General features: G+C 35.3%; 1 protein-coding gene and 1 pseudogene across 23 annotated transcripts in view; both read right to left on the bottom strand.

The window, feature by feature from the left end:
• Positions 1–21,241, bottom strand: part of LOC111053621 (glucose transporter type 1) — a 220,459-nt gene that overhangs the window by 130,195 nt on the left and 69,023 nt on the right. For all 23 annotated transcript variants that reach the window (XR_005571519.1, XR_005571520.1, XM_039429993.1 and 20 more), the window contains one exon: positions 6,255–7,139. The gene's annotated coding sequence lies outside the window, so the exon portion shown is untranslated. The remainder of the gene's footprint in view (positions 1–6,254; positions 7,140–21,241) is intronic.
• Positions 7,090–20,181, bottom strand: LOC120351983 (annotated as a pseudogene).

The raw sequence follows: 21,241 nt of genomic DNA, 5'->3' as shown, positions 1-21,241 counted from the left end.
TTTTCATACTTATCATCATTACTACGAAGAGATCAATAAGAATATTAGAAGAAGATACAGGGAGCAAAAATAATAAAATGGAGTCATAAAAAGGATTAAAATAGGAAAAAAGACAGATGAATAGAAGATAGTATGAATTGAAAAAATACTGATAGCTGTAAAATGAATAGGGATCTAGAATAGTGTAGAAGTGGGTAGTAAGAATGGAAGAAAATTTTTTAAGCGAAGTTAGTCTTCAAAAAATAACAAATTATGAAACAAAATACCAAAGAGAGAAGTAGGTAATATAAAAATATCAAAATAATGATTATAAATAATTAGTCTCGTCATATGTAATAGTAAGAAATATGGTGAGATCCACGTTATAATGGCAGTGAAGAAAGATAGGAGAAAAACGTTGTCGATCCTCTGTCTTGTCAATGCCTTCTATAGACGGTAGCTGATACTGATTTATTGATGTAATATTAACTGTTCATTCTCATTTTAAATTATCAATTTTATTTCATCAAGCAAGGAATTATATTTTTCAATAATTTCATGATGGATTTTCATAAATAAGATGGAACGTTTTCTTAATTAATTATTGATTCCACATTCTACATTGTTAAAAAACGACCTGGCAACAGAGCAAAGCGAGAAAGAGATAGCGCAATCTGCTTTGTTGATTGATAGACAAGAATGGCAATACATTAATAATCAAACACTGCCATTATAACGATCTATTTCATTTCATTTTATAATTTCTTTATTCATAAATTTGTACAGTGTATACAATGAATAGTATAGCTAAGTACAGATGTAAGTACATACAAGCTACTTACCAATGTAGTACATATCTTTGATTAGATACAATTAAAAATAAAATACCAACAAATAAAACATCTACAGAATACAACAATAAAAACATACAATACAATTCAACTCATAGGAGCTGATCTCATTCATTCAGATATTCTTCGATATTATAAAGAGCTCTTTCAGTTAAATATCTCTGTAATTCCAATTTGAATTTATTGGGATTCAGCTCTTGTTGGATTCGCGTCGGTAGCTTGTTATAGAACTTGGCTCCTATGTATGTGGGCTTCTTCTTGTAGAACTCAAGTCTATGGCTTTGCAAATGTAAAAGTTTATCTCTGTTTCTAGTGCTGTATCTATGATTATGTCCTAACGTCAAAATATTTCCAAGATTTTCTTTCACACTCATAATTGTCTCAAAGATGTAAAGACTGTAAACTGTCATTATATTCAAGTGAGCGAAATGTTCTTTAACTGATGCTATGGGGTCTAGGTGTAAAATTATTCTTATAGCTTGTTTTTGTGATTTGAGAATTGAATCCATGTTCTGATTTGAAGTAGATCCATAAAGACTTATACCAAAGGATATTATAGAGGGTATGTAGGCAAAATAAATCATTTTCCGCGTTTCCATTTTACAAAAGGGAGACATTTTTCTAAGAGCATATAATCCACTCGATATCCGTGGATATTGTAATATAATAATAATAATATAGTTATATATATATATATATTATAATAAATAAATATATATTATATATTATAAGGACAAAAAGTGGAATTGGCTGGAATGAGATGATAAATATTGTTAACTAGAGACTCAACAAAAATGACTTTAAGAAATAGATTTAGTTTCAATCTTGACTAAGCCAGGGATTAAATTAAACGAATACGAGAGAGGGCGTCGAAAAAGAGAAGAGAGACAATCTTCTATAGAATATAACAAAAAAGAAGAACTTGAAAAAGAGAAAAGTTAAGGAGGAGAGAGCAGACAAACTAAAAACGGGTAGGTATTATCCAAATTATCAGTTTGGCCTGGAACTTGAAAGTCCATTACAACCACCACCCTCTCACTCTACAACATAGCCTATACAAATCCTCATTACATTTTCATTACGAACCCCTTGTTCCAAAAGTTAGTATAGTAGTTCCGCTTCTCATAGTGGTATACTATAGTACGGATTGTCAGCATTGTTCAAATGGGAAGCACTGATGTAACTTATACGAAATGCTGACTGTTCAAAGTGAATCACACTATATAGTACAGGCACTATCTCCTTCGATTCCATTGTGTGGTCATTGGAAAAATGTCGGTTTCAACCTGGATATGACCGTAGATTTGGATTAGTTTCAACACGGTCCTGTAATCATATCTGTGTGTACATTTCACAAAATTAGGTTCCACATGAGGTTTGTTTACCGGTTTTTCTGCCTACCTTTGCAAAATGTTATGAAAATTCTAGAATGACCGAGATATGGGTGGTAGACCCTAAATAGAACGAGTCGAGATCTTGTTTCATTGCTATGGAAAGATACACCTGGAAATATGGACGAACATTCACATACTCAGGTGTTATCTAAGGATCACAGAGTTTTCTTAGAAAGATTTAGGTTGTTGAATCAATGGGGGTTGACAAAAACTTTCTTCTGAACCGCATAAATTCTGCCGCAAGATGGCACCAATTACTGGGTCACGTACAACTGCTAAAGGTGCGTACAGACTTTCGCTCTGCTCCGCAACCGAACGTCACTCCAGCAGAGCGATTGATGATCGACCGGGGAGCAAGAGTGGTCGACCGGGGAACGCGAGAAGATCTAACATCTTCCGTAACGTTCATGATGGGTGCGACTGCCGTGCGAGGGCGGAGCGACTGCGGTACGATGGAGGAACAAGGGCGGTACGAGGGCAGAGCGTGCTCGGTGCGGGTTGGAAGCACGTATATGTGGACGCAGCTTTAGATCGCAACAAATCAAGCCCCGCCTACTTTCTCCTAATTGGTCAACTTCTGCCACTAGATGGCAGCTGTAACTGGGTAGTGTAGAAGCTTTCAGACTGCAACTGGGAAAATTTCGAAACTATCACAAAATGCGCCGATTTTTATCATATTATTAGAAAGATTTTGATTTTTAATTTTGCCGGCCAGTATAGACGAGACGACTAAGGTAGTCTGCTACCGGTACCTGGTCGTGGGTTCGAATCCCACCGATAGGCATAGACATTTTGATCATCTCATGAAATCACTCTCGCATATTTCATTACACACGCACAAGCATAAAATGCTCATGTTGGCATTTATATTTATTTATACATTGATAGTTACAATATAATTCTCAACTATGAATGATTGGGAAAGGAACAACAGGCTTAAAGCCCAAAACTGTTCCTTTCCCAAATTGAAATTGAAATTTATTCATAACACTGACAATTTACAAACAAAAATGAATGGAGCAATTTAGATAGAAATTATCCGCAATAAAATTTATTAGTTGATGCATGCAGACTCTGGTAAACCATACTCTGATCTGGACTCTAAAGGCAAGCTGATAAAAAAATCAAGTACTGATGTTTTTACTTTCCTTGCCCTATTACCATAGATAGGTAAGGAAAGTATTGCTTTCCAAAAAAAATTAAGGAACCCTAATTTCAAGTTTTCTATACGTTTCAAGGCCCCCTGAGTCCAAAAACATGATTTTTGGGTGTTGGTCCGTGTGTGTGTATGTGTGTATGTTTGTGAACACGATAACTCAATTTCTAATTAACCGATTGACTTGAAATTTTAAATTTAAGGTCCTTATACCATGAGGATCCGACAATAAGAAATTCAATAAAATTCAATTCAAGATGGCGGAAAAAATGGCGGATAATTTACTAAAAAACCATGTTTTTCACGATTTTCTCAAAAATGACTTATTTTTTTCGAATTCATACCTTGTATGAATTTTTATTTATCAGCTCTATCAACTGGCAGCATGAGTCTCCTTTCTGAGAAACTAATGGGGGGTCCATCCCATCCTTGAGAAATGGACTTTGTAACCTCCTTCTCGTGCATGAGGTAGATAGGTAGAGCAGTTCATAAAAAGAACACATAGTCGAGATATTTCATCTGTAGAACAGCTGTTTAGACGACTTTTAAAAAATATCATCGAATTTCACAATTTACACAAAGGAAAAAGTACTCTGAAAACAATTATATATACACATATACTGTACAGTAATCTGATCGTAGTTTCAAATATGTTGCTGCCAATCGTCATTATGTTATTCCCCTAAATTATTCTCCTTTAAGAATGGGGCTTACAGTTCAATAAGCAAGGAAAGTTGTGTGAGTGCGCCACACCAGATTTTTAATCTATAAAACATTGTAACATTTTACGAACACGTATTCACGAACGATTCTGAGCATAGTAATAATGTAGTGTATTACAAATTGATATTCAAATTATCTTGGTTCTGAGTTCCATATCTTATTCGAGCACGACTTGCGACTTGTGCTCTGTTCCGCATGCGGAAATACAAGCTAATATTGAAGTAATTTCCTATTCTGAACTAATATTATTATGAAGACTACTAATATTATTAGTTTGTATTTTCTCAGGCAATAGGCCCCTGGTTCGGTAGAAACATAAGGATCAATCGATTGATTGTATGAACGATTGAGCGCATTCATACGCTCAAGAATCGTCAAAAACACGGCATTAAATCTTTTCAATCAATCACACAATCACTCACTACCAATAAAATCTATTCCAACTGAAATGAAACTAGGACCCAAACACAACCGCACACAACGATCGTAATAATTAGTCAACTGACACTTGATTGGGGGTGTAAGTGGAACAAAGAAAGAACCTGTTGCTAGTTCCCTTTCCTTGTTCAATGCAGGGAGGCGAGCCGCTTTCTTTCAACGCAACCACACTCACACACACCCGCATACTCGCACTTCAAAGTGTTAGTAGCGATTCGGAAACAGTATGCTGCCATCTAATTAATCTCTCGTCTGGAGTAGTAGAGGGATGGGAGGAAGAGGGGGATGGAGGAGGGGGAGTAGGAGAAGGAAAACAAGGAGGATGGGGAGTGGAGAGAATGAGCAGAAGGAGGAGGTGGAGGAGGAGTAGTAGAAAGAAGAGGAGGATGAGGAGGAAGAGGAGGAGGAGAAGAAAGAGGTGGAGGAGGATGAAGAGAAGGAGGAAGAGCAGGGAGAAGAGAAGGAGGGGGAAGAGGAAGAGGTGGTAGAAGAGGAAAATGAGGAGGATGATGGAGAAGAGGAGTAGGAGGAGGAGGGATGGAGGAGGAGGATGAAGATGAGGAGTGGGGGAGGACTAGTGAGATGATGAGAAAGGAAAGAAGAAAGAAGATGGAGTGAAAACGAACGAATGAGGAGTGGAAGAGGAAAAAAGTTGAGAAGGAATGGAGAGTAGAAGAGAAGACGAAAAGAATAAGAGGAAGAAGTAAAATATGAGGTAAAAGAAGAAATGAGGAAGAATTGAGTGGATGACTACAAGAAAAGGCGGAAAAAAGGGAGAAAGAGCATTATTATAAATATGATGAAGGGGATAGAAAAAAGACTAAAGAAGGACGGAAGACGGAGAGAATCAGGACTTGAGAAAACAAGGAAGATGACAGAGGGAGAGGATGCGAAATATGAAGTAGAGCTGAGGATAACATGAAGGAAGAAGATAGAAGATATACAGAAACATTAGCAATGTAGGCTACGAAGGAGGGAGGGAACAACGAATCAAGGAATGAAAATAAGATGAGATTGTAGGAAAAGTGAGAAATATGAAGGAAATTAGGCAATAGAGTGAAGAGAGATAATGACAAACAAGAGGAGCGATTCGCAACCCAAACTAGAAAGGGAAGAGAAAATACATCAAGAAGGGAAATTAGAAGGAACTAAGAGAAAATTACGGGAAAAGGACAGATAGAAACTAAAGTGGAGAATGGTAAGGAGAGAGGAGAAGAGAATTGCGCAGAAGATGAAGGATTAGAAGACAAAAAAAGAGAAGGAATGAGAGTGTAGAAATAGGAAGAGGAGAAGAGAAACGAGAAGGAGATTGAGTTACAAGAAAATTCCGAAGAATACAACATAGGAACGGAAGATGAGGTTGAAATAAGAGAGAGATAGATAATTAGGAAGAAGACGAGAAGACGTTAAATAGGATGAGAGAAGGTATAAAAGTGGGCTACAGAGAGAACAGGAGAAATTATAATAAGGAGAAGAATACTAAAAGGAGAGGAATTAATTTGTAGAGAAAGAACAGGAGAGGAATGATAGTCTAAGACAAAACATTGAGGGAAGAGATAGAACGGAGAAAAACAAGACAGCCGCGTTCGTTCTTCCTCCCGGATAGATTTATAGTCTCTCCAAAGGATTTGGAAATAACGCCGCGGGAGCAACAGAGACGCACAAAGTAAAACTAGAGACAGAAAACAAAGAGCAAATCGAATTTCCACTCACCTGTTGCAGAGAGAGCGAATCGATTTGGTCCGAAAAACACCTGCAGGCAACGACAGACTTCGAGCTTCAGGGAAGATCTTTCTTCTTCTCCACCAACAAGCACTTTCTTCACCTTAGTCCCTCTACTACCCTTATCAAAAACGTCAACCCCACCTCAACGTCATTAACAAACTTGATACTGTTTCGTGAACGCGGTTATCAGTGATGAAGACACAAATCGAGTAATGTATGGTTTCGTATTTTCGTAGAACATTACAGCACTTGAGAAAGTTTTCAAAAATTATTTAGCGGACTTATATGTTTGTAAAAACTCACAACTACTGTTACTTATGTATCACTTTAGAAAAATTTTCAAACTACAGTCTTCTACAAATCCCTATTGTTTGACGATAATTTGAATATGACTAGTAGACTAGATTTTAAAATTTATGTAAAAAACAAACTATTATTATTAAAGCCAAAAATCGTTAAATATATTCGTATCTGGCACTAATTTCTTGCAATGAACTATCGTTCAATCAATTCAGTTCATGAACTGAAACGTTCTTTCGCCGATGCGGTCTCAGTGATTGATGAGGTAACCTTCGTAATGACGTCACAATGGGCGTGGTTAACAAAATGCTCGCTTCTGATTGGTCGTCTAGTGCACTAAATCCGTTCGTACAGGATATATTCATTGGTTAAAACTAGTTTTGAAAGCGAAACGACGATCTAGTGTTCGAGTATTGAAGTTTTCAACAGATTGAGTATTATGTTACGACGTTAATTATTAACACTACACGCTTGTTAAAACGCTAAAATATCACATTTGGTTTTGGTTTTTGACTAGAGTTTTTTAGAAGAGCGTTCGAGAGATTTTTAGTGGTTGTTTCGCCATCGTTCCATCTGTAACAACACGAGAGAAAATATTATTAGAGAGGAAAAATAGTAGAAAACTTCCTCAATTGACAGAATAATCAATTTTTAATTTTCAGTGAAGGTGACATTGTGGTAGATATCAATTTTAAAATTGATGTACAGTCTTCATGATACTATTTGATTATGCATATTATGGTCTTTTACATTCTAATACGACAGTGAATCTAAAAATCTGGTGTGGCGCACTCACACAATTTTCCTTGCCATTATGAGAATTGATCACCTGACGCTAGTGTTCCCGCGCATCTCAAGTCTACTATTCAAAGATCTGAGCCAGCTGGTGACAGGACAATAACGCTGGATACACACGAAATCTGCTATCTCTTCATAGTGAATAATTTAATAAAATCAACAGTTGCCAATAGTTTGCAATTGAATAATCACATTTTCTCAAATTTCAAGCTTATTTTCAATTTTAGGTGGAAATGTTACTGGACATTAATTGTAGAGATTTTCATGCTCAACCTCATGCTCGACCTGATAATTGGAAATCTAAAATCTAACTTTGCATAGATGATGTGGAGCTCCTGAAATTTTTACAGATATGGGACTTGTGGCAGTTGATATAGCTTATCAATGTCTATTCTAGGTATGAATTTGATCAAAATCGTTGGAGACATTTTCAAGAAAATCGCGAAAAACCCTGTTTTTACAACATTTTCGCCATTTCAGCCGCCATCTTGAATTGCATTTGATTGAAATTGTTTGTGTCGGATCCTTATAGTGTAAGTACCTTAATTTCCAAATTTCAAGTCATTCCGTTACTTGAGATATCGTGTAAACAGACACAGACACACAACCACACACACATACAGACCAAAACCCAAAAACCACTTTTCGCCACACTGCACAGAAAGCAGCTGTTTTCCAGTCCCTATGTAGATCTGAAAGACCTTGCTTGCAGACGACTCTCGTCTGACGTAAGAAACAGGTTTCTTTCCAGCCTAGGCCGGAGTACTCTTTCCAGCCCGCTCATGGAAGTCTGTAGTTAATAAGTCATCCGCTAGATCGGGCGAGTGTCAACTTTCTCCATCTGAAGTCGCCATTATTTCAGTTCGAGTTTTGAATCAAACTAATTCAGCATTCGCTTCGCAACCATTTTTATTCAATTATTTATTGTTGATTAGCACATTCCGAATTTTCAAAAATGCTCATAGATGACAACACCCGTGATATTCCAAGTGAGATTTTAAAAGAATCTGAAATCCTGACTGCAAATCTTCTACCACTAAAATCAAGAGATAGGTACGATAACGAGTATTCTTTATTTTGTATTCTTTATTTATTTTGTTAGCAATACCTGTAGTGTGGCAAAAAATATTGTTAGCACCACAGGCAAAAATTTTTCTCTGCTCTAGGTGCGAAATTTACTATTTTTGGACTCAGGGGACCTTGAAAGGTATAGAAATTTAGAAATTGGGGTACCTTAATTTTTTTCTGAAAGCAATACTTTCCTTACCTATGGTAATAGGGCAAGGAAAGTAAAAATGATTAAAAAACTTGCTCCACGGTGGTTTAGAACCCACATTAAGCTGTAATCTCTCATGGGTCATCGGTCGCATTACCCATATGCACAAGCATAGAGACACCTGCAGCCTGTGGGCACCTTCAGCAAACATTTGTTCTATCAAAATGACTTGAAAATTGAGAATTCAGTGTGAAGTGAATTAAAGTGGATTTACTGATCATTAAAGACATTTCCTCTTCAACAGTTCTTCCTTCCTTTACAGATGGGAATTACTGAGATATTATAATAATTATTAGCAAATCTTCCTTTAATGAAAACACAAATTGAAATTGTCAACCACTTTTATTGTTACCGAATTTATTATTATGACGATATTATTTATTAATTAAGTAAAGTAAATAATTTATTATCAAACCACATTATTGACCGAGCGAAGTGAGGTCTAAGATTCAAGTCGACGGTTTGGCATTTCTCTAAGGGCCGTTTGCACAGTCAAAGCTTAAACTGAATTTAATCAGCTGGTAGCTCCAACTCAAAATGTAACACATTATAACAAACGAGAACACCAAAAACTATTGTAATTAAATGATTATTTCATTTCTAAAAATATTTCTTGTATTTGGCAATAAATTCATTATTCATTCAAAACATCCTGTTTATTAAACTATAATAAGAGAGTACATATTATTCTATATAATAAGAGAGAGTAGGGTTGTGTTTGTTCGTGTGTTCGTTTGTTCGCATCAAAACATGTCAACTTGTGGATTGCATACCGGAAAAACGGGAATGATTTAGATCTCCAAATTTTGCACATAGATTCTAAAAATATCAATCTCGTGCACCTGGAAGCCCAAAATTCAATTTTCCTTCTAGATTTTTCAGGATTAATGTTCAAATTTATCTATGCCACCGTACATGAAGTTCCATAGGCTACGTTAATGAGCCCTAAGTGTGTTTTTTATGAGGAGGTTATAATACTGTTACAAGACAATCTTTTTTGAACGCCCGTGTAGCTCAATGGTAAAACGCTAGCTTACGGAGCGATGGTTCCACGATTCGAATCCCGGTGCTTCCCAATTTTTTTGTTCATAATTTTTTCCCTTGAAACGTATTATTATCAATTATTTTTTGAAGGAATTTGTTTTCATTACAATTGAACTTGGATTTTATCAAATAATTATTTTTAATGTAAAATTTTGCCACCAGTACAAATGAAATGGACATAGTCTTCATGCTGTAGGCCTATGATTGAATTTCATAAGAAAAACAAGAATAGATCACAATAAAATAAGTAATAATTTATATTCTTCAGTTATAATGTACTATCAGACACGAATTCGCAGTGATACGAGTATTTTAAGGAATTTTGTTTGGAATTGGGAAAACAAAAGGCTGCTTCATTCAAATTGAGGAGGATCCTAATCGAACTGAAATTTATTGATGTATTGGAAAAATCTATATGATTCTGTGAGGTTTTCAAGTATTATGTATTCTTCAGTTTTCTATACTATAATAAAGGAAAGAACTGGCTTATACAGGAATAGGGAGTTATGTTTGACGCATCATCACGTTTGAAATATACTCAACTGATTAATTTGAAATTTTGAAATTTTGCATATAGATTCTTAATTAGCCGAGGATGGTTATTTATGCCTATTTTTAGTTCTTCAAGATTTCATTACGTCAAGTTTTCAATTTGTCATGCTTCCATTTGTTGTATAGAAGCAGCTGAACATTTCTTTTAAAAGTACACTAGATGATGGGTATGATTGGGGATCCTATTCGATTAAAAATAACTGATTTTCTGTCGCATCAAAACCGCACCGATTTCTCAAACCGTTCAAAAGTTATTCCCATTCAAAGATACTGATAAATCATCCATCTATCCATCATCTTTACTATAATAATGGAAAGAGCTGGCTCATACACGTACGTGATGTAGGAAAATTATGTTTGACACATCATCACGTCTGAACTACTGGACTGATTGATTTGAAATTTTGTATAAATATTCTTCATTAACCGAGGATGGTTATGGGCCTATTTTCAAATTTCGAATTTTTTATTACGTCAAGTTTTCATTTTGCAGTTTTAAGATAGACCCTTGCGAATCACGAGTTACCTACTAGTAAGAGATATATGTGACTCTCTCTTTACTATAGCTAAATTATATCCTAGTCAATGGTGTTTCCTAGTTCCTATAGCAAAATATGAGATCATCCTTTCATGGTATTCAACTAATAACGTGATTGAAATCACATTTTTCAATACTTAGAAACGCGTCCACCCACATCGTAGGAAGAATTTCTCCATACTTATTCGTCCGTTATATTCATCTCATAATATTTTTATTTTATCAACATACAGAAATGAGAAAATATTATATTATAGAGCCAATACAGTGGGTGGTAAACGTCTTTTGATCTCCGTTCAAAAATAATACGATATAGACAGAGTAGGGTGAATGTCTTGCAAATGTCATCAGTAATAATGGGGGGGAGTGTTGTGTGGAAGGGGAATGCCACTGTTCAAATACTTAGTTGGAGGAACCCCAATAAAGAAAAATAAACAACAAAGAAGAAAAATAAGAACAAGAGTAAGATCATGAATAGGGAGAAGAAGAAGAAAATAGGAAGAAGAAGGCTAAGAAGAGGATAAGGGGAAGAAGAGGACAGGAGAAGATAATAAAGAAGAATAGTGATTATATAGGAGAAGAAGGATAAGGAGAATAAGGATAAGAAGATAAAAAGAAGACGATAAGGAGAAAGGAAAGAAGGTGGAGAGGGAGATGATGATGATGATGATGAAGAAGAAGTAGTAGTAGAAGAAGAAGAAGAAGAAGAAGATTATAATGAATAAGATGATGATGATGAAGAAAAAGCATTTGGAGGAGGATGAGGAAGAAGATAAGGAGAAGACAAAGAAGAAGAAGTAGAAAGAGCAAAAGGAAAATTCCACAACCAGAGAGAAGAGTTATTTCAATAATGCGCAAGGAGATTAGGCTTCAAGTGGAGCCACTTGTCAGGCTGAAGCCGGGGAGGGAGAAGGAAGACGATATAGATTTGAAGGAGAATAAGAGAAGCAGATAAAGAGGGAGAAGACGATCTATAAAACGTGGTAGAAGAATTGAAAGGAAGATGTGAAACTGGCAATTCAGTTTCAGAATGAGAGTTTAAAAAGTTGTAAAAAAATAATAAATAAAAAATTCAGGAGGTTGAGATTATGAGTTTAAAACGTTAAAAAAAATAAATTTATAAATAAAAAATTCAGGAGGTTGAGATTATTTAATGGAAGAATAATTGAGATAACTGATGAAAATCTCATGAAAGGACGCAGAAGGAGAGGGAGAAGACAGGAAGAAAAAGGAAGGTAAAGGGAAAGGACGGAGGAGACAAAGTAAAATATAAGAAAACATAGAGTTGAAGATAATGGAAGAAAGATGAGATTAAAGTTGAATGTGGTTTCAAAATATAAAAATGATAGAGGAGATGGAAGGAAAATTAAAAAGAGAGATGAGAAGAGAGAGAAATGTTGAAATTTGAAAAAGAGAAAGAAAGAGAAGGAACATGAAACAAGGTATAGGGAAAAAATAAGAAAGAAGGCAATGGACGATATGTAAGAGAGAGAAAAAAAGATAGGGAATGAGGCAGAATGAGAGAGTAGAAAATAGGGAAAATGGGAAGATGAGAAGATAAAAAAGAGTGAAAACAAGAAGATGACAAAGAATAAGTAGGAAAAATCAAAGCCACAATCACTTCCTTCCAAACTCGATTCTCTTCTCTCTTCCCCCTCTAATTCCTTTTTATCCCCTCCAGTTCCTTCTTCTCCCTTCAATTCCCTCTTATCTACTCATTCTTCACAATCCACGATTCCCTCCACTTGTTAAGGGAAACTTTCTCGTGGCCCACTTGTGAATATTCGCCTCCACGAAGTACCATCATCATCCCGACAAATCGAAACTCTTCACTTTCAATTACTTTTCTCTTTCTCCATCTTCGCTTTCTTCCCCTCTCCTACAATTCTTCCACTTTTACCCTTGCTACTCTGTTCCACCCTCAAACCTATCCTCCCAAAATTTCGGCTGCATATCTCGTCTTTCAAAGATGTATCGCAAAATTCGGCTTCGAGAAAAAGTGGAATCTTTCACTCTCTCCATCATTCATTCTATCATTCTCTCTCTCCCTTTCTCTTTTAATGCAGAAAGAATATTTTACTGAGAAGAATATTCTGAATATTCATTACAAAGAATTGACGTGTTCATAGCTCCGCTTATGTAGTTACAAAATGAAATTATCTTTCAGTATTTAAGATTGATTGATTGAGTACTTTATTTATACATAAATTGGCGGAGCTTTGGACATATCAATGTCCATTCTTCGGAAAGAATATTAAAAATATCCTCCCCACTAACTCTCTACCAAAACGTTAATTTAATTAATTAAACTAAGGATTTATTTATTAATGGAAATATTGTAGAAGTTTTAATTATATAAATATTTAAGAGAAAAAAAAAAACCAGAAAATTGATAAAGTAAATAATTATATAGGTAGATAAGATCAAATAATTGATTATAAAATGAAGTAGGCTGAAAGTAGATCAGGGTTATCAAATTTCAGTAATATACAGCAGTATGCAGTGGATAATTGAAATAACATGAGTTTATATTATATATATATATATATATATATATATATTATATATATATATATACAATTCGTTCTATAACATGGTTTAAAGGTTTATATTGGTGGAATGGGTGAGGGATGGTTGTCATGTGATCGTTCTAGGGCCAGACAGTTTCAGTCATTTGTTCCAAAATATGTTTTTTTAAAGTCAGGTTGAAGCTCGCTCGGCTCTCGATAGACCTGATAGAAACAGGAAGTGTATTCCATGCACGACAGGCACTGACTAAGAAGGATTTTGTGAAAATAGTAGTTCGATGATTGGGTATCCTTAAAGTACTTTCTCCGGTTCTAGTATGTGAAGCATCTATCCTCCTACCTTCAGAGACAAATTTGAAATCATCTTTAAAATAGTTCGGATTACCGTATTTCAAGATATCTCTAACAAGCTTGACTATTCGAAAAAGCCTTTGATCGGGAAGCTTTAATGTTGAACTAGTAATGTGGGCTGGGGTGATATGATCATGGCGTTGGAGAGAGTAGACGAAACGTAGACAATAATTTTGGCAACGCTGTAGTTTATCATTCAGAGTGACTTGCATATCGTTAAGAACAGAATTACAATACATTAAATGTGGGAGAATGAGAGATTGAACCAATAATAATTTAATGTTTCTAAGGAGAATATCGTGCATTTTCTTCAATGCATGCATGGCTGAGAATACCTTTTTACAAGTTTTGTTCACTTGTTCTGACCAGTTAAGAGTATTATTCATAATGATGCCTAAATTTTTAACTGAGCTACAGTAAGGAATGCCATTGCCGAAGAATGAGAGAGAAAGAAAGTGAGTGAAGAGAAAAAGTATGTGAGAGATTCTACTCAACAGCAATCCAAGAACGATCTTTCAGCGATATGCCAAATAAAAGTATGAATGAAAAAACGCTACTACGCCCCCTGAAAAAGAGAACCCGAAATATGGAGTGGACTTTTTGTGTACGGCCTCTTGAAATTCATCTCAGCTTTAAAACGAATGATTATACTTTTCAACTCTAATGATGCACTCTATCTCCAAACTTTACTGGCCTACTTAAAATCGCTACTTATGGTTCCTCACTCAATATATGACTTTTCAAGAGTTGTACATCACAAGATATTTAGTGAATGGAGTAACAAGTTGAGTAAATTGGTCATTTTTGTAGGTTACTATTCGAAGTTAGAAGATACCAACTCATTACAAAGGTTTTAGTGAATGAAGTCACAAGTTTAGTTGATCGATCTTTATGTAGGGAGTTATAAGATACCAACTTATCACAAACTTCCTTGGTTATTGCAAGCTTGATTACATTTGAATGCCTGATAACATCTTTGATCTTTTACATCCACTGCCTGATTTATTAAAAAAATTGAGAAACCTTGGAGATTCCCTTGAAGGCTCTAGTGTTTAAATCTTTGCTACATCCTGGATCTATTACATCCACAAATTTATTGAAAAAATTGAGAAACCTTGGAGATTCCTTTGAAGGCTCTAGTGTTTAAATCTTTGCTACATCCTGGATCTATTACATCCACAAATTTATTGAAAAAATTGAGAAACCTTGGAGATTCCCTTGAAGGCTCTAGTGTTTAAATCTTTGCTACATCCTGGATCTATTACATCCACAAATTTATTGAAAAAATTGAGAAACCTTGGAGATAAGGGTAATCAACTTTCAGTAATATACAGCAGTATGCAGTGGATAATTAAAATAACATGAGTTATATTATATATATATATATATATATATATATATATATATATATATATAATTCATTCTAGAACAGGTTTAAAGGCTTGTATTTGTGGGAGGGGAGGGGGATGGTTGTCATGTGATCGTTCTAGGGCCAGACAGTTTCAGTCATTTGTTCCAAAAGATGTTTTTTTAAAGTCAGGATGAAGCTCGCTCGGCTCTCGATGGACTGATAGAAACAGGAGTGCATTCCATGCACAACAGGCACTGACTAAGAAGGATTTTGTGAAAATAATGATGGGTATCCTTAAAGTACTTTCTCCGGTTCTAGTATGTGAAGCATCTATCCTCCTACCTTCAGAGACAAATTTGAAATCATCTTTAAAATAGTTCGGATTACCGTATTTCAAGATATCTCTAACAAGCTTGACTATTCGAAAAAGCCTTTGATCGGGACGCTTTAATGTTGAACTAGCAATGTGGACTGGGGTGATATGATCATGGCGTTGGAGAGAGTAGACGAAAAGTAGACAATAATTTTGGCTACGTTGTAGTTTATCATTCAGAGTGACTTGCATATCGTTGAGAACAGAATTACAATACATTAAATGTGTGAAGATGAGAGATTGAACCAATAATAATTTAATGTTTTTAGGGAGAATATCGTGCATTTTCTTCAATGCATGCATGGCTGAGAATACCTTTTTACAAGTTTTGTTCACTTGTTCTGACCAGTCAAGAGTATTATTCATAATGGTGCCTAAATTTTTAACTGAGCTACAGTAAGGAATGTCATTACCGAAGAATGAGAGAGAAAGAAAGTGAGTGAAGAGAAAAAGTCTGTGAGAGATTCTACTCAACAGTAATACAAGAACGATCTTTCAGCGATATGCCAAATAAAAGTATGAATGATCAAAACGCTACTACGCCCCCTGAAAAAGAGAACCCGAAATATGGAGAGGACTTTTTGTGTACTGCCTCTTGAAATTCATCTCAGCTTTAAAACGAATGATTATACTTTTCAACTCTAATGATGCACTCTATCTCCAAACTTTACTGGCCTACTTAAAATCGCTACTTATGGTTCCTCACTCAATATATGACTTTTCAAGAGTTGTACGTCACAAGATATTTAGTGAATGGAGTTACAAGTTGGGTAAATTGGTCATTTTTGTAGGTTACTATTGGAAGTTAGAGGATACCAACTCATTACAAAGGTTTTAGTGAATGAAGTCTCAAGTTTAGTTGATCGATCTTTATTCTCTAAGATATCAACTTATCACAAACTTCCTTGGTTATTGCAAGCTTAATTACATTTCAATGCCTGATAACCACTTTGATCTTTTACATCCACTGCCTGATTTATTGAAAAAATTGAGAAACCTTGGAGATTCCTTTGAAGGCTCTAGTGTTTAAATCTTTGCTACATCCTGGATCTATTACATCCACAAATTTATTGAAAAAATTGAGAAACCTTGGAGATTCCTTTGAAAGCTTAAGTGTTCAAATTTTTGCTTAAGCTCAAGTGTATCTCTCATGACAGCAGTTTGAATGCTCCGCCCACTGTGGGCCTGTCTTGTCTCGGCCAATCACAGCCTTTCACATTGAAGAATCAACCGGCTGCCAGTCACAACCGTTCACAATTTACACTTGATACTTTTTTGATTTTTTTTAGATTGATAATCAATGATGTAACAATCATTTTTTTTTTAGATTGATAATCAATGATGTAACAATCATTTTTTTTTTAGATTGATAATCAATGATGTAATAATCATTGACGTAACAATCGAGACTAGTTTCCAGAATGTGTCAATAAATAAGTAGTTAAACTGAGGATTTATTTATTAATGGAAATATTTAGAAGTTTTAATTATATAAATATTTAAGAGAAAAAAAACAGAAAATTGATAGAGTAAAATAATTATATAGGTAGATAAGATCAAATTATTGATTAATAAAATGAAGTAGGCTGAAAGTAGATAAGGGTAATCAACTTTCAGTAATATACAGCAGTATGCAGTGGATAATTAAAATAACATGAGTTATATTATATATATATATATATATATAATATATATATATATATATATATATAATTCATTCTAGAACAGGTTTAAAGGCTTGTATTTGTGGGAGGGGAGGGGGATGGTTGTCATGTGATCGTTCTAGGGCCAGACAGTTTCAGTCATTTGTTCCAAAAGATGTTTTTTTAAAGTCAGGATGAAGCTCGCTCGGCTCTCGATGGACTGATAGAAACAGGAGTGCATTCCATGCACAACAGGCACTGACTAAGAAGGATTTTGTGAAAATAATGATTGGGTATCCTTAAAGTACTTTCTCCGGTTCTAGTATGTGAAGCATCTATCCTCCTACCTTCAGAGACAAATTTGAAATCATCTTTAAAATAGTTCGGATTACCGTATTCAAGATATCTCTAACAAGCTTGACTATTCGAAAAAGCCTTTGATCGGGACGCTTTAATGTTGAACTAGCAATGTGGACTGGGGTGATATGATCATGGCGTTGGAGAGAGTAGACGAAAAGTAGACAATAATTTTGGCTACGTTGTAGTTTATCATTCAGAGTGACTTGCATATCGTTGAGAACAGAATTACATACATTAAATGTGTGAAGATGAGAGATTGAACCAATAATAATTTAATGTTTTTAGGGAGAATATCGTGCATTTTCTTCAATGCATGCATGGCTGAGAATACCTTTTTACAAGTTTTGTTCACTTGTTCTGACCAGTCAAGAGTATTATTCATAATGGTGCCTAAATTTTTAACTGAGTACAGTAAGGAATGTCATTACCGAAGAATGAGAGAGAAAGAAAGTGAGTGAAGAGAAAAAGTCTGTGAGAGATTCTACTCAACAGTAATACAAGAACGATCTTTCAGCGATATGCCAAATAAAAGTATGAATGATCAAAACGCTACTACGCCCCCTGAAAAAGAGAACCCGAAATATGGAGAGGACTTTTTGTGTACTGCCTCTTGAAATTCATCTCAGCTTTAAAACGAATGATTATACTTTTCAACTCTAATGATGCACTCTATCTCCAAACTTTACTGGCCTACTTAAAATCGCTACTTATGGTTCGTTCCTCACTCAATATATGACTTTTCAAGAGTTGTACGTCACAAGATATTTAGTGAATGGAGTTACAAGTTGGGTAAATGGTCATTTTTGTAGGTTACTATTGGAAGTTAGAGGATACCAACTCATTACAAAGTTTTAGTGAATGAAGTCTCAAGTTTAGTTGATCGATCTTTATTCTCTAAGATATCAACTTATCACAAACTTCCTTGGTTATTGCAAGCTTAATTACATTTCAATGCCTGATAACCACTTTGATCTTTTACATCCACTGCCTGATTTATTGAAAAAATTGAGAACCTTGGAGATTCCTTTGAAGGCTCTAGTGTTTAAATCTTTGCTACATCCTGGATCTATTACATCCACTAATTTATTGAAAAAATTGAGAAACCTTGGAGATTCCTTTGAAAGCTTAAGTGTTCAAATTTTTGCTTGAGCTCAAGTGTATCTCTCATGACAGCAGTTTGAATGCTCCGCCCACTGTGGGCCTGTCTTGTCTCGGCCAATCACAGCCTTTCACATTGAAGAATCAACCAGCTGCCAGTCACAACCGTTCACAATTTACACTTGATTACTTTTATTGATTTTTTTTAGATTGATAATCAATGATGTAACAATCATTTTTTTTTAGATTGATAATCAATGATGTAATATTCATTGACGTAACAATCGAGACTAGTTTCCAGAATGTGTCAATAAATAAGTAGTTGTAACAACTTGAAATTTTTATTTTGAATCTATTTATTTTATTTGAACTACAGAACTATGACACAACAAATTAACCATAAAATTATTGGAAATGGAAAAACAGGCTTAAATTCTCATAATACAGTACAATATTATAAAAATCAGTTCATAATTTGGAAGTCCTTCGCAGTTCTATATATTATATATTCGTCCAGCACAGATTAATTTAATAGTCAGTTATATGTTGACTTGAACTTCGTAATACAATGTTTCAAAAAGCAGTCCATAATTTATGAATCATTGACACTCGTATTATACAGATTAAACCTGTAATCAGCAGTTAATATCGGTTAAATTTCATAAAATGTTTTTGCAACCGAGCCTGAACAGATTAATGCCCGTTATATTTATGTAGATTTTAATTTCTCAATTTTCCAGTAAAATGTTTCAAAAAGCAGCCAATGATCTATGAATCATTGCGGTTGTCTTATACAGATTGAACCTGTATTCAGCAGTTAATAAAGGTTAAATTCCATGAAATGTTTTTGCAACCGAGCCTGAACACATTAATGCCCGTTTTATTTATGTAGACTTTAATTTCTTAATTTTCCAGTACAATGTTTCAAAAAAGCAGCTCATAATCTAGGAAACTCTGAAGATGGTCTTATTACGACCTCGAACACAGATTAATGCAATAATGGAAGCACAGCAGCAGCCAATTTAACTAGCAGTAAACTGCAATATTACAACTTCCAACCCAACTAGGGAACGGATCTAAACTGATATGATAGGATAGCAGATATGCAATGAAGTGATGATATAAGGATGAGTGCTGAGATGTGATGCAGATATGATAAGGAGAGAGGAGAAGGATGAGAAAGAAACGGATGAAGATGAGGAAGAGGGGAATAAGGAGGAGGTTGAGGAGGTGGAGAAGAAGAATGAGGAGGATGAGGAGGAGGTGGTGCAGCAGGCAAAGAAGGAGGAGAAGAAAGAGGAGGAGGAGCTGGAGAAGGAGGAGTAGGACGAGGAGGATGAGAAAGAGAAGAAGAAGGAGGAGGAAGAGGAGAAGGATGAGGATGAGAAAGAGAAGAAAGATGAGTAGGAGAATGTGGTGCAGCAGGCAAAGAAGAAGGAGAAGAAAGAGGAGGATGAGCTGGAGAAGGAGGAGTAGGAGGAGGAGGATGAGAAAGAGAAGAAGGATGAGGAGGAGGAGGAGAAGAAGAAGGAGGAGGAGGTGCAGCAGGCGAAGAAGGAGGAGAAGGAAGAGGAGGAGGAGGATGAGAGAGAGAAAGAGGATGAGGAAGAGTTTGAGAAGCATGAGGATGAGAAAGAGATGGAGGAGGAGGTTGAGGAGAAGGAGGAGGAGGAGGATTAGGAGGAGGTGGTGCAGCAGGCAAAGAAGGAGTAGGAGGAGGAAGAGGAGGATGAGAAAAAGATGAAGGAGGAGAAGGATGAGAGAGAGATGAAGTAAGAGGAGGTGGAGGTGGAGCTGGAGGAGAGGGAGGTGGGGAGGAGCGCAGGAAGATAATGGGAACGGAAAGGACGGGGGAGGTAAAAGGAGGGAATATCAAATAAGAAAACGAGAATTAAAAATAGAAGAGAAAAATAAATAGAATTAACAGGAGTTGGTTACAGAGGAGAAAGAGAAATAGAGAGAGAGAGAGAGATTGATTGATTGATTGAGTACTTCATTTATGAAGATTACAATATATACTGGCTTATACACTAATATACAATACAGCAAAATTATAGATGAATATTTACATAATATAGACTAAGAAAATAATTATTGAACTGTATATGATATGAAAAAAGCAATCTGTAATAACTGTAGATAATTATATTGTTATGCATCTACATAAATTGGCGGAGCTTTGGACATATCAATGTCCATTCTTCTGTAGAGAGAGAGAGAACAAGAGAGAAATCAACAAAGGGAAGAGCAGGAATGCGGAGAGATAGAAAAAGCAGAGCAAAGATAAAGGAGGAGGGAGTGGAGGATGATGATACGTAGTGAGATAGAGGAGACAGATAGTCTGAGGATTAGAAGAAGATAAGAAAGAAAAAAATGCAAAGTGAAACGGGTGAAGAATAAAGATGAAGCTGGGAAATATAATTAAATCGAATGAAAGAAACCGATAACTAGGAAACCGAAATGAAACAGTCAAAAAAGAATGGAATGATGTGAAATAGATGGAGAAGCATAGACGCTTTCCTAGAAGTCGAGGAAAGAAAATACAAAAAAAAGAGAATATAGTACGGAGAGAAGTAAAAATTAGGATATAGAGAACGGTGAAAAATAATAAATGGAGGAGAAGTCTGAAAATATCTAAGAAGTGGATACAAAAAGAGATGAGAAATAGATGGAAAAGCAAAGACGCTTACCAAGATGTCGAGGCAAGAGAATACAACAAAGAGAGAATATAGTACGAAAAGAAGTAAAAATTGGGATATAGAG

The sequence above is a fragment of the Nilaparvata lugens genome, chromosome 6 (assembly GCF_014356525.2).
Source record: "Nilaparvata lugens isolate BPH chromosome 6, ASM1435652v1, whole genome shotgun sequence".
NCBI lineage: Eukaryota > Metazoa > Arthropoda > Insecta > Hemiptera > Delphacidae > Nilaparvata > Nilaparvata lugens.
The sequence above is the reverse complement of the archived record's forward strand: the minus strand, read 5'-3'. Positions and strand labels throughout refer to the sequence as shown.